We start from the raw sequence: 10,581 nt of genomic DNA, 5'->3' as shown, positions 1-10,581 counted from the left end.
CCCGCCACAGGCCTCGACCTAAACTGCAAAGCGGGATAAGACGATCATCTGGTCATTCGGGCGCCCGGCCGCTATCCGCCAGCAGTGACGGGTATCAGCCTGAGAGCTTAGCCTCCTGTCAGCTTCCCCACCGCACTCCTACTCCAGGAAGACAGATCATCACCATACTATCGATCCACAATACCTCATATTGTTTATGACTAGCAGACGCCGCCATAAATATTTTTTCAAGACTGTCACTTATAGTAGCTTATTCCAGCTCAGTATATTTTAAATATACAAATAAATGAACGTTTATTTCATCTACAGTGACATGTTAATTGGTTTTTCACAAACATACTATTCATATATATATATTTTTTTCGTATATACAGCAAGTAATATTATCAATTGGACATTTAGGCATACAGCTTTCTGCTGAGCGCAGTGTATAACAAAATTATGATCCACAAAAGGTCTGGACACTCGGCAGACTCTAGGTTGTAAGCGCATCAGGCAGGGTGTATCGTGGTCAGTGGATGGATCGCATCTGGAGGGGTAGTCACTGTGCAATCTTATGGCAGTTCCCAGGAACAAATTCAGACCTCAGTTCTTTCCCTTGATGCATTTCTCCCCTCTCACAGGTTTTTTTTTTTTTAAAGGCTAAAGTAACCACTGTGTCCATGTTTTGCAATTTATATGGTTGTTAACCTATAAAAGCATTGCTAGATCATCTGTTTTCAATTAAGTGTTGATTACATGATATCAACACTTAATGCAGTAAAGGTGCATACACATGTAATTTTAGTAACCAAAGATTTTCGTTAATGATTTTCATTCAGATTTTCCCTTGAAAAAGTGAACAAAAATCATTTATAAAAATCGTTGGTTACTAAAATACTGAACGATATTGTCAACGATTCTCATGATCGATGAATGATGAAAATTTTTTTAATCTTGCATACAGTGAATGGACATCGTTCATCGTCCATCGTTCATTCTATACAACAAGAACGATTTTCTAAATTAAAATTATTATGTTGGACAGTCAGAATGGACGATAAACTACAAACGGGAGCGTGCTTGGACGATTATCGTTCATCGTTCACCCCCAAAAAATGAACAATTTTTTAAACGATTTAACGATAACGACGTCGTTATAGTTAAATCGTTTAAAAAATCGTTACGTGTGTACGCACCTTTAGTATGTAACAGACAACGCTCCGAGTTCTGTCACAATAGTATCCAATTAAATAATTGTGTCTTATTCATTGTTCTAAAAGAAACACATTTATCATTTACTGGGTGAGAAAGAAAATAATAAATACATATATAAACTAATATAAAAAAACCCTATTGAGATCATATAGATTTCTAAACATAATTAATAAAACATGTAAATATGTATATAAACATAAATGTGTGAATACATATACCAAAAATAAGAGATGGAAATGGTTTATTATATATAAATACATAAAAAAAATTGGGGAAATAAAATCTAATTAATTATCTTAAATTGGCATGAACCACTATTTAAATATAAAATTAAACAAAACTAAATGATAAAATAGATTAATAATATGAATAGGGATACTAATTTTAAAATGAATATAAATCATGAAATATCACCCCTAGCACATTACTCTAACATGTCAGGGGGTATATACCAGCATAACCTAAGAATTCTATATACATGAACCCAAATGGATTAAAAGTCCTATTCTACCATTTCATTTAACCCCTCTGGGTATAGGGTTCGCAATGCATGCTTCCAAAATGCTTCTCTAATGCATAGCTTGCAAAATCTTTCCCCCCTCTCAAGGTGGGGGGAATAAATTCTATACCTATAAGTGTCAAATCCTTGTGGTCCCCAGAGTGTTCTGATCGAAAGGGTCTCAAAAACACTATGCTTCTCAAGGCCATTTATAATGTTCCTCCTGTGTTCTAGGAACCTCGTTTTCAAAGACCTTGTAGTGCACACTGCATACTGTAATTGACAGGGAAACTGTAATAGATATATGACATATATACTATTACAGTTAATGAAAGACTTAATGGGGTAATTCAATGAAGAGTGTTTAGAGGAAATTGATAGAGTCCTATTCTGGATAAAACTGCATGTGATACAGCGTGATTGATAGCATTTAAAACAGCCTATGATTTTAGAGGGCCAATCCAATTTTTTTGATGGTACTTCAGGTTCCTTTGTCCTTTTAAAGAGACTTGGAGCTAATATATTTTTAAGACTATCCGCTTTTTTAAATATTATTGTTGGTTTTATATTCAATACATTTTTCAAAAAGGGATCAAAAAGTAGTGTCTTATAATTCCTAATAGAAATCTTCCAAATTTGATGGGAACAGCTAATGTATTTAGAAATGAAAACACTAGATGTATCTAAATCTGGTTTAGAATCCTGTTTAGAAGATGGATTTAGAAAAACTTTGCGGTCTAGATCTTCAGTCGACTTGAGAGATCCCTGTAGAAGGTGTTTAGGATAGATTTTCTCTTTGAAAACTTCAAAGACAACTGCAGCCTGCTGGGCAAACATGTCTTTGGACAAACAATTTTGGCGCAAGCGCCTAAATTGACCAGAGGGAATATTGTCACTGTATACAGGGCCTGATTCAGAGCCGCTCATAAGCGGCCGCTCGTTCGCTCCGAGTGATGTTTGCCCAACTGCGCATGCGTACGGATCGTTATACGCATGCGCAAACCAGTCAGTGCGGTCGAAATTCATGTGCTCGCAAAATAGCGAATGCCTGAAAATTTGAGTGCCAGAAAGAGGCGTATGTGGGTGGTAACAGGGGAAGGTGCTCGAAAACGGGGAGTGGAGATCCGAATGCAGGCGTGCTTAAAGGTCAAAACGGGCATTTTATGGGTGTGCATAATTAAAACAGCAGCGTCATTGACCACGTCACTGGGTTATTTTATAGCCAGAACTGCTCGCAAGATTGTGGTAGCAAAATCCAACCCCAAGAATAGCGAGCAGTTTATACCCTGGTCGATGTACTCGATGAATCTAATAAATAGCGGACATGACGTAGGATGCGAGCGGCCAGGGGGCGTAGTTTTCCAAAAAATGACCGCAAGTTTTGTTCGCTCGTTCAGACATAGAGGCGTGAACAGACCGCAAAGAGCGAACGGTTCATTTGAATAGCCACCCCTATTTTCTGAACGAGCGAGCGCAAATAGTGTCCGGCTCTGAATCAGGCCCACAGTGCTGTATCAAGGCTTTCAATAAGGTATAGTACAGAAGGGAGAGAGACACTCTGAAAAGGAACATACTGTACAGTAAGTACACAGTGGTAGAACATAATGTGCTGTACACTACAGTACTGAATTTATGGGCTGGAGAGGGCTGCTGTCATCAAGGGACATCACCTTGATAATGAGGCAGACTGTGTGTCAAAGAAAAACAAAATGTTGTCAAGTCCAAAAATTATAGTAACTACAGTGGGCCTGATTCAGAGCCGGACACTCTTTCAGAATCAGGGCCCTCCCTCTCCTTTTTTAGAGCGGCCTCCTGGCAGCTCGCATAGCTGTGGGTGACTACCCACAGCTATAGTGAGTGGCCAGGAAGATGGTCGCGATGGTCAAGACCATCACGACCATCGGGCTTGCGATGAGACCCTTGTGATAGGGTACCGTTGCCGCAAGCCCCGGAGTGCTTTTGGCTCTATCAGAGCCAAAAGCACTCCCACTGACATCATTTGTGATGTCAGTGGGGCCGGCCCCAGATGGTAGGCGTTCCCATGGGAACGCCTCTGTCTGGGCAGCCACGCCCCCGGCACACCCACCAAAGGGGGCGTGCTGTCACTCAACATTGACAGCACGCCACCTTTGTAGCGAGACCCATAGCGACAGCTACGTCGCTATGTGGGTCTCGTGCATGCCAACATCGACCCGCTTGCGAGCGCTCAAAGCTCGCGAACGGGTCTGAATCAGGCCCTGTGTCCCTAACAGTACTAATCATTACCACCACAGTATCTGAAGACTCTGAAAAGGGGAGTGGTGGCTCATCCTCTTCGATTTCTAGAAATGTGGAATAAAAACACAATATCATTTTGCCCCAAAACAATGGAAAAATGTCAATATTTAGAGCCCAACAGTACTATTACTAATATAACACTTTTTTAACAGTATATACTTATGCCTCATACTGTACACACTAGAGGATGTGTGTATGAGCTGATATCATGAGAGACCTGCACGGCGGGGTACCGGCATCGACAAGTGTATACACACAGCGACAAATGATGATGGGGGTGGGAGGGGAGGCCATGTTGCATTTGACAGCATGGCATAATTAACAATATCTCCAGACTAGTCTGCATATACAGCCCACTGGGGATATCATTAATGACCCACGGGAGTAAGCAAGCATCATTGGTCATTTAGTGCATACTCACTAGATGATATGAACGATATATCATTGAATGATTTCGCTATCATTCATCAAAATGTCTAGTGTGTATGCTCACTAAGATACTGTAGGATAATGCAGTACAAAAACTTGTCAGTAAAACTGGCATTGGGCTCGACAGGGTAAAATATACATGCTGTGTATATGTGCATATATATATATATATATATATATATAATACACTGCTCAAAAAAATACAGGGAACACTTAAACAACACAATGTAACTCCAAGTCATTCACACTTCTGTGAAATCAAACTGTCCACTTAGGAAGCAACATTGATTGACAATCAATTTCACATGCTGTTGTGCAAATGGAACAGAAAACAGGTGGAAATTATAGGCAATTAGCAAGACACCCCCAATAAAGGAGTGGTTCTGCAGGTGGTGACCACAGACCACTTCTCAGTTCCTATACTTTTTGGCTGATGTTTTGGTCACTTTTGAATGCTGGCGGTGCTTTCACTCTAGTGGTAACATGAGACGGAGTCTACAACCCACACAAGTGGCTCAGGTAGTGCAACTCATCCAGGATGGCACATCAATGGGAGCTGTGGCAAGAAGGTTTGCTGTGTCTGTCAGTGTAGTGTCCAGAGCATGGAGGTGCTACCAAGAGACAGGCCAGTACATCAGGAGATGTGGAGGAGGCCGTAGGAGGGCAACAACCCAGCAGCAGGACCGCTACCTTCGCCTTTGTGCAAGGAGGAACAGGAGGAGCACTGCCAGAGCCCTGCAAAATGACCTCCACCAGGCCACAAATGTGCATGTGTCTGCTCAAACAGTCAGAAACAGACTCCATGAGGGTGGTATGAGGGCTCGACATCCACAGGTGGGGGTTGTGCTTACAGCCCAACACCGTGCAGGACTTTTGGCATTTGCCAGAGAACACCAAGATTGGCCAATTCGCCACTGGCACCCTGTGCTCTTCACAGATGAAAGCAGGTTCACACTTAGCACATGTGACAGACGTGACAGAGTCTGGAGACGTCAAGGAGAATGTCCTGCTGCCTGCAACATCCTTCAGCATGACCGGTTTGGCAGTGGGTCAGTAATGGTGTGGGGTGGCATTTCTTTGGGGGGCCGCACAGCCCTCCATGTGCTCACTAGAGGTAGACTGACTGCCATTAGGTACCGAGATGAGATCCTCAGACCCCTTGTGAGACCATATGCTGGTGTGGTTGGCCCTGGGTTCCTCCTAATGCAAGACAATGCTAGACCTCACGTGGCTCGAGTGTGTGAGCAGTTCCTGCAAGACAAAGGCATTGATGCTATGGACTGGCCCGCCCGTTTCCCAGACCTGAATCCAATTGGGCACATCTGGGACGTCATGTCTCGCTCCATCCACCAATGCCACGTTGCACCACTGACTGTCCAGGAGTTGGCAGATGCTTTAGTCCAGGTCTGGGAGGAGATCCCTCAGGAGTCCATCTGCCACCTCATCAGGAGCATGCCCAGGCGTTGTAGGGAGGTCATACAGGCACGTGGAGGCCACACACACTACTGAGCCTCAGTTTGACTTGTTTTAAGGACATTACATCAAAGTTGGAGCAGCCTGTAGTGTGTTTTTCCACTTTAATTTTGAGTGTGGCTCCAAAACCAGACCACCATGGGTTAATAAATTTGATTTTCAATCATAATTTTTGTGTGATTTTGGTGTCAGCACATTCAACTATGTAAAGAACAAAGTATTTAATAAGAATATTTCATTCATTCAGATCCAGGATTTGTTATTTTAGTCTTCCCTTTATTTTTTTAAGCAGTGTGTATGTATGTATGTGTGTATATATATATAATTATTTATATATATATATATATATATATATACACATTTGAACAAACTTGCCCTGGTGCCAGCAGAGGTATCAAAACCTAATCAATAAAGTACAAAGTATGGGCACTCACGGGTCTTGTAACGGAAGAATGAGACAACAACCTTGTTGTGTAGTTCAACATTTCAGTCACAAAAGACTTTTATCAGGAACGTTCCTGATAAAAGTCTTTGGTGACTGAAACGTTGAACTTGTTGCACAACAAGGTTGTTGTCTCATTCCTCTGTTACAAGACCCATGACTGTCCATGCTTTGTACTAATATATATATATATATATATATATATATATATAATGTAAATATCCAGCATAATACTGTATGTATAGAATTACTGTATAATTTTTAATACTGAATGTAACTGATCGTAGTGTAGTGGATATTTTTTGGGTTATATTACACAGTAGAGCCCAACATTCATGTTGCATTATGATGTCACAGTATTTCATACATGAAGAGAAAAGTTCAACTGCGCTGGTTTACTGAAAGGGTGTCAATATACACATGTATAAAACAAGAATATACCAGTAAATATTAAATCCATACAAATTTATTTAATAACCAAAATATGCTAAAAAAATTCCTTGATAGGCTATTAATAATTTCAACAAATGGATCCGGATGTACAAAGTAGAAGAACTAACAAATAATTGAAAAAAACTATCTCTAAATCAACAAAAATATAATATATATATACAAACAAGAAATGAATAAAGGTGGCACTCAGAGACTTCAATATAAGGTAAACCAAGCACCCACTACGGAGTAGCTTTAATGTGACTTCATATCAGCGTCAATGTTTCGGGAATCGAGTCCCCTTTCTCAAGACAACATAGTGTACATAATATAACAAAGCAAACATTTATAGAAGTGAACACACTCACCAACATATGTCCAAACACCTTCCGCCGTCGGACCCGCTCAGCCACGGATATGCTAGTTAGCATAAACCGGAAGTGACGTCGCGTACCTCCGGCAGTCAGATCCATGGCAACCTGGTATAAACAACATGAGTGACTAGTAAGACTGTGGTTTGCAAACCACAGAAACGTGAAACAAAGCAGAAAAATGCAAATGAACTAGATGCATATGGTGAAACAGCTTAATGAAAAGCATTGAAAGATATATTAATATAGTAAATAAGCACATTACTATATTAAAACAAAACATACATTAGCACATATTAGTGGTATAACACTGCCATCTAGTGGTTAAAATATCTAATAATCACCAAACAATAGCACACATCAGTGATCTAGAAAACCTGTACCTGCAAAGCTCCAAATAGGGAAACACACCATGATGGGAGCTAGTAATGCATAGTAATAATAAATGCACACTTACAGAACCATTAAATATACAGGCACAGAAGTGGAAATAATTAAGCAGAACAGCAAAAATAAATTTCCCAAACATATTTAAAGAAAATTAATAAGGCCCAGATTTTCGTTAAGCCCTCGTGGAGATAAGGTGTCTAGTCGAAAAATCCATTGGGATTCTATTTGCAAAAGGCATTTTGCTCTATCGCCGCCTCTAATAGATAGAGGTACGTGATCTATGGTTTTATAACGTAAGGTGGCTAAATTGTGTTTCAACATACAAAAGTGTCGGGCCACCGGTTGCTCACTAGAACCTGAGGCCAATGCAGAATGTATGGCCGAGCGATGTTGAGCCATACGTGTTTTAAATGTGCACTCAGTTTTTCCGATATAATAGAGCCCACAAGGGCAGATAATAACATATATAACGAAGCTTGAGTTGCACGACAGTGGCCATCTGATCTTGAAACATTTACCTGAATATCGATGAGCAATGTGATCCCCTGTTAACAACTAAGAACAGGTGGTACATCCTAAACAGCGAAAGCTACCATTCTTCCGACTCAAAAAATGTATTGTTTTGGTTTTGGACAAGCCTGTAACATCATTCTTGACCACTATGTCTTTGATGTTTTTACTTCTGGTATAACACGCATGAGACGTGCTTCTGACATGCATTTAAGTTCTGGATCTGATTTAACCATTGACCAGAGTTTTTTTGCCTCTTTACGAGAGCAATTACTGTTGATATTGAACTCATTGACCCATGGAATACAGCCTTTTTCTTTCTTTTTATCATTAGACACTGGTTTAAGTAACAACAATCTATCATGTGACAAAGCCTTAATACTGGCCTTGATCAATAAATCCAGGGGATAACCCCGTGCTTCAAATTTTTTCATCATAGTGTTGAGTTGTACTTTGGCTGTCTCTCTATTGCTGTTGCATCTAATTACCCTGAGGAACTGGGAATAGGGCAACCCGTGTATTAGAGCCCGTGGATGGAAGCTATCATGATGTAATAGCATAATTCCGATCCATGGGTTTAGAGTATAATGTAGTCTCTAGTTGGCCATTGTCAATGGTTATCAGAATGTCCAAAAAGCAGATACGATGTTTGTCTGCCGTTAAGGTCAATTTAATGGGATTGGACGACTGATTTTGTGCTGAAATGGTGTCATATAGGATCTGTATGTCCCCTTGCCAGAACAATAAGATATTGTCTATATAACGATAGTAGAGTTTAATGTGATTAGCTGAGTATTTTCAAAAAATAAACATTCTTCGACAAACCACATGTATGTGTTAGCGAAAGACGGAGCAACAGAGGACCCCATGGCGCAACCTGTGCGCTGTTTAAACAATTGCCCATTAAATAGGAAATAGTTGTGCGTTAGTGTGAAACTTAGCAGGTTCAAAAATACATCAATGTCTGGGCCTGTGTAACATGCATTCGCCGTAATTAGATTCCTCAACGGCATAAATCCTGCCTGATGAGGAATACAGGTATACAGGCTCGCTACGTCCAGCGTTACCAATGTTAAATCAGCTGGTACCTGTCCAAAATCATTCAATTTGACTAAAAGCATGTTGGAATCTTTTAGGTAAAGAAAATGTATTTTGCACACATATTTGTAAAAATACATCTAAATAGACAGCTATCGGCTCGCACAGAGACCCACGGGCAGAAATAATGGGTCTCCCCGGTGGGTTCTGTGGCGTCTTTGTGTATCTTAGGCAATACGTAAAATAATGGTACGACCGGACATGTTACTGACAACTTAGAAATGAGTTCATTCGATAACAGGCCTTCGGAATTAGCTTGATGTAAAACAGCATCTAGTTCCCTTTTATAAGCCATAGATGGATCACTTGCCAATAACTCATAAGTGTCAGAGTTACTAAGTAGCCGTACACATTTGGCTATGTATTTATCGGTATCTAATATTACGATAGAGCCACCTTTATCGGCTGCTCACACTATAATATCCTGACGTTTGCCAAGTTCTGTCAAGGCTTTTCGTTCTTGTAAAGACAGGTTGTGATGAATAAAACCTTGGTGTGATTTGCCAGCATCCTCTAAAAGTCTCTGAAATGTCTTGAGACATGCATTGTTCGTCGGAGGGTCAAAACGGGACTTATTTCCTAATTTCTGGATTTCATTAGGCCAAAAATCTCCCCTTTCTTTATTCGATAACTTAGAAAAATGTTCTTTTAATTTGAGGGATCTTTGTAATCTGAACATATCTGTCTTCCATTTAAACGGATCACCCTTATTGGTGGCTACAAAAGATAGTCCCTTACAAAGAACACTTAGTTCATCAGCAGAGAGAGAAACAGAAGACAAATTAAAAATTAAGTCCTCATGTATTTTGGTGTCTGTCTGTCTGTTTATTTTGTCTTTTATTCTGGCCCCCTCTTCTGATGTATTTGCTCCTCGGACTGCGCCCCCAGTCCGAGTGTTGACCCCTAAAGGGATCATGGGGCGTTTTGGACGGGCTCCTGTGGAACTATACAATGCTGGTGTTTGTACTTGACAATCCTCAGATTCGCTGGCTGAAGTGCTATGGAAACGCACCCTATATGGATGTTGTTTAATTTGACTCAGGGGACCTGATCTCCACATATTACTACTATTTCTCAGCCAGGTATAAACCCTGTGTTGGGTCATAATCATCTTGTACTTTCTTTAGTTTATTTTTTTTGTATTTTAATAAATCAATCTTATACTGCTCCACTTGATCTGTTAATTTATTGATCCAATCAGTGTTTTTATCTACGATTAATCCTGGTATAATATCTTTCTCTAATTTGGCAATATTCTCCCTCGTAATATTCAGTTCTCTGGTGGATTCTTCCACTACTAATAAAATGAGGTCCATAGAGCATTTATTTAATATAGACACCCATTTTTTGCAAAATACCATGTTGTAACGTCCGATAGTAGGGGTGTTATGAACTCTAAACCCTCGTGGAATTTGTTTTGAACGATGGTAATCTGATAGAGTCCTAGCATGGAATAAGAAATC

The sequence above is a fragment of the Taudactylus pleione genome, unplaced genomic scaffold, assembly GCF_031769625.1.
Source record: "Taudactylus pleione unplaced genomic scaffold, aTauple2 ptg000152l, whole genome shotgun sequence".
Lineage (NCBI taxonomy): Eukaryota > Metazoa > Chordata > Amphibia > Anura > Myobatrachidae > Taudactylus > Taudactylus pleione.
This window is presented reverse-complemented; position numbering follows the sequence as displayed.